The sequence below is a fragment of the Mastomys coucha genome, unplaced genomic scaffold, assembly GCF_008632895.1.
Source record: "Mastomys coucha isolate ucsf_1 unplaced genomic scaffold, UCSF_Mcou_1 pScaffold21, whole genome shotgun sequence".
Taxonomy (NCBI): Eukaryota; Metazoa; Chordata; class Mammalia; order Rodentia; family Muridae; genus Mastomys; species Mastomys coucha.
In genome coordinates, this window is record NW_022196904.1 from 175525454 (window position 1) to 175529844 (window position 4391).

Genomic DNA, 4391 nt, shown 5'->3' on the forward strand with positions numbered 1-4391 from the left:
CTCAGAAATCCACCTGCCTCTGCCTCCCAAGTGCTAGGATTAAAGGCGTGTGCCACCACTGCCCGGCATTCTTATTTTATTTTATTTTATTTTATTTTATTGCCGTTGATTCTTAAAGAAGACAAGTACACTTTATTTATTTTATGTATATGAGTACACTGTAGCTGTACTGATGGTTATGAGCCATCATGTGGTTGCTGGGAATGTGAATTCAGGACCTCTGCTCACTCCGGTCAGCTCCACTAGCTCCGGATTAAAGGTTGATTTATTATTATATCTAAGTACACTGTAGCTGTCTTCAGATGCACCAGAAGAGGGCATCAGATCTCATTACGGATGGTTGTGAGCCACCATGTGGTTGCTGGGATTTGAACTCAGGATTTTAACCACTGAGCTATCTCTCCAGCCCAAGTACACATTTTTTTTTTTTAACATGGCAAATGAACTCAGAGATCTTTGTAAACATAGACAATAAGCTAGCTGGGTAGGATCTTGCCCTCCAATCTCCAATCCCCACATCTCTTTATCTCCTTCTTTACTATCTTTCTGACAAGCTGGCTATACTGCAGCTGCCTCTTCTTGTAGGTCCATGAAGCCCCTAATTCATATTTCTTCCTCATATTTTGCATGGTTGAGAAATTATACATTCTTGAACTCATGTTTTCAGAATTCTTTCCTACAGCCTTAAGGGCTATCCAGAAGATCACAACATTCACCATTTTGCTGAGACATTTGACACACCCTCAACTCCCAGACTCTTCCTGCATTTAATTATCAAGGAGTCATTAATCTTGGCAGAGGGGACATTCCCTGATAACCTTGGCAGGGAGAACGCGACGGAGGAACATAAATTATGTAAATTATTATATAAACAAGCCGCAGGAACACCCACAGCAACCATCAGCACTTGTGGAGGCCCAGGTCCTACTGGGCTCTGCTCCAGGGGTGGGAACTGTGTCACACCGTGACTTCCACAGGGCAGGACTTGGCAATCTATATAATCTTACTCTGACTCTACTTCCCTGGCTCACAGGAAGGCATCGGCAACTACCTGCCCTCCCCACCCCCATCCCCATGTTTCCGCTGTATAGCCTGGAACAAATTATGCATATCAGGCTTGCCTCCAGCTCACAAAGAACCATCTGCTTCTACATTCCCAGGTGGTTGAATTAATGGCATGTGCCACCATGCGTGACTTCGAATAACATTTTAAATGATATTAATTGTTATTAAGAGACATGCGGGCAATAGGCCAGGCAGAGATAGTGCAGGGTGAGCAGAGGTCTGAGGAGGTCGTGTGTTGATGGTTTCTCCGGCTGGAAAAGAGAGCTGCATGATTTGGGAAAGGGGAAGCGAGCATCTCAGAGCTGTTTGGTAAACTTGGTGTATCATCGTGGTAGCTGCAAGGCTTTGCGTCTCTGGATGCTGCTAATGCACAGGTCTTCCCACCCAGATTGACCAAGGTCTCTCCCACTATTAAAGATTCAATCATGAAGAATTGCTGGTTGTTAATTCCCTGGCATGGACTGTGCCATTAGGATAAGAATTTGGGATCTGCTTTGGGAAAACTAGTCAAGGGCTAATAGCAGCAGTATTAGAACCATTTTGATCATGGTGGGTTTTTGTTTTCTTTTCTTTTTAAATATACATGTATATGATACACACACACACACACACACACACACACACACACACACACACATATATATATCAAATGGTTGTGCTTACTGGAAATTGAACTCAGGACACCTGGAAGAAAAGTCAGTGTTCTTAACTGCTGAGCCATCTCTCTAGCCCTTGAAGATTTATTTATTTTATCTTATATGAGTACGCTGTAACTGTTTTTAGACACACCAGTATATGTATATTCATATGCATAAGGTGTATATGTATATATACTTAAAGATTTATTAATTTGTTTTGTGTGAGTATACTGTGTGTATGTATATATATATATATAAATATATTAAAAATACATATATATATTTGGCTTGTGTGTGTATGTATATGTGTGTGTATATATATACATGTATATATACATATATATACATATATATGTATACATATGTGTGTGTGTGTGTGTGTGTGTATATATATATATATCAGGTACATGCAATACTCAAGAAATGCAAAAGAGGGCATCTGACCCTCTGGAACTGGAGTTACAGACTTGTTATCTGTCCTGTGGGTGTTCGGAACCCAGGTGGAGCAACAATTACTTTTAACCACTGAGCCATCTCTCCAGCTTCACCATCATGATTTTAAACATATCATCTTAAATTATCTTTATGATCTAGAATAGATATACCTAAAGTGTGTAGACATACTTGATGCCAACTAATGAAGGTCTATTTTTCTAACAATGTTATGGATGGAATTCAGGACCCAGCACTCTAAAAGTGTGGTAAACTTGGCTCAACCCAGAGAACACAGATTGACAATAGATTGTTGCAATAACATGAGGTTTATTGATCCATATATGTGGGGTTGCCCACTCTCACGGGGGCGGGGGGTCAACCACGAACTCAGAAAACACACATCTTTTATACTTTACAGAGGGCAGATTTCTGTAGCAAGGCTAGCTGGCTTACTCTGGTTGGTGGAACACAGGACAAAGGATCTCATCAGGCACTGGTTGGATTGCTCAGGGGGCTGTTCTTGGCTTAGCCAACGTCCCTATCGAGCTCTGTACCTGGCCTTCAAAAGTCTCTGGGAAGGGGCTGAGTAATTAGGTGGTAGGGGGATTGTTGGCAACAAGGTCAGGGTGACAATTTGTGGTCTTTTTCGAAATTGACCACAGGGAGGGGTTGGGGGATTCTTTCGAGAATTACTAATCTTGTTTTTGTGGACCTTAACGCCATTGTGACCACCAGTTATTTTTGTTTTGGCTTTACTTAGCTTAGTCAGAATGGCCTGGCCATTCTCTCTCAACATTCTGACCACCAGAACTTTGTTTTTACAACATGTCCTTGGGCATCCCTGGAACACAGCTTCTCAGTGTCTGAAGCTGCTGCTTGCTACTGTAAAACTTTGTTTCCACACTGCTTGCTGCTTACAGGAGCTGGAACATGGCCCCCTTATTTTACTTTATTTCTACCTTCCTACAACTTTGTTTTTCACTTTATTGCTTCAAAAGAACCCAACCACATGACTTGTAGTTATAAGTAGTCCTGCAGTAGCAATTTCAGTACAATTTTAGTATAATTTGCACCATACTTTCTACCCTTATCACTTGTTTAATATGCTGTGGCCAAACAGAGAATCCACTAGATTAAGAACCATTAAAACTTAGTTTCAAATATCAGTTACATTCTTTACTACATTCATAGTTTGGGGAGAAAAATTAATTCAGAGGTTTTCAATGATTTATATATCATCCCCGAAATCAAGCCAATGTGTGTTAAGGGCAGCCATGAGGCCAAAATGACTCTTACAGTATTACGGGGCCTTGATCCCCTTTCAACACTGTCTTAGGGTCACTATTGCTGTGATAGACATCATGACCAAAGTAATGTGGGAAGGAAAGGGTTTATTCGGCTTATACTTCCTCATCACTGTTCATCATCAAAGGAAGTCAGGAAGAAACTGAAACAGGGCAGGATCCTGGAGGCAGCAGCTGATACAGAGGTCATACAGGATGCTGCTTACCTGCTTACTGTCTTGCTCCTCGTGGCATGCTCATTCTGCTCTTTTATGGCACCCAGAACCATAGCCCAGGGAATGATACCACCCACAATGGACTGAGCCATCCCTGATCAATCACTGTTTAAGAAAATGCTCTACAGGCTTTTGGACAGCTGTGTCTTAGGAAGGCATTTCCTCAATTGAGGCTGCCTCCTCTCCAATGACTTTATCCTGTGCCAAGTTGACATAAAACAAGCCAGCACAATCAACAAATATTGACATTTGTATTGATGGGAACCAAAGCAACAGTGGGTGAAATCTGCTGTTATAGCACTGAGGCAGCAGCGTCAGAGTGCTTGTGCCGGCTTCCTCGCTTCCACGCACCGAGCATTCAATTACATTTCTGGTGATCATCATTAAAGAAGTAAACTTCATTAAGGGACTTCAGTCTTTAACCTTTACAAGACAAATTTTAAGAAGTCTGTGTTAGCAAACAGAGGTGTACATGAAGTTTTCTGTTTTGTGGACAGACCATTCAAAGGTAGATGGTCATTACTTATGGGCTGAATTAACTCACCTTGAATAAGATTGACCTCCATAGGGTCATGTATTGAAAGCTTAGTCACTGAGGAGTAGAACTGTGTGAAAGATTTAGAAGGGTTAGAAGGTGTGGTCATATTGGAGGGAGGGTGTCACTGAGGGGTGGGTTAGGGTTTTGACATTTCAAAAGCCCACACTAGCCGGGCAGTGGTGGCACACACCTTTAA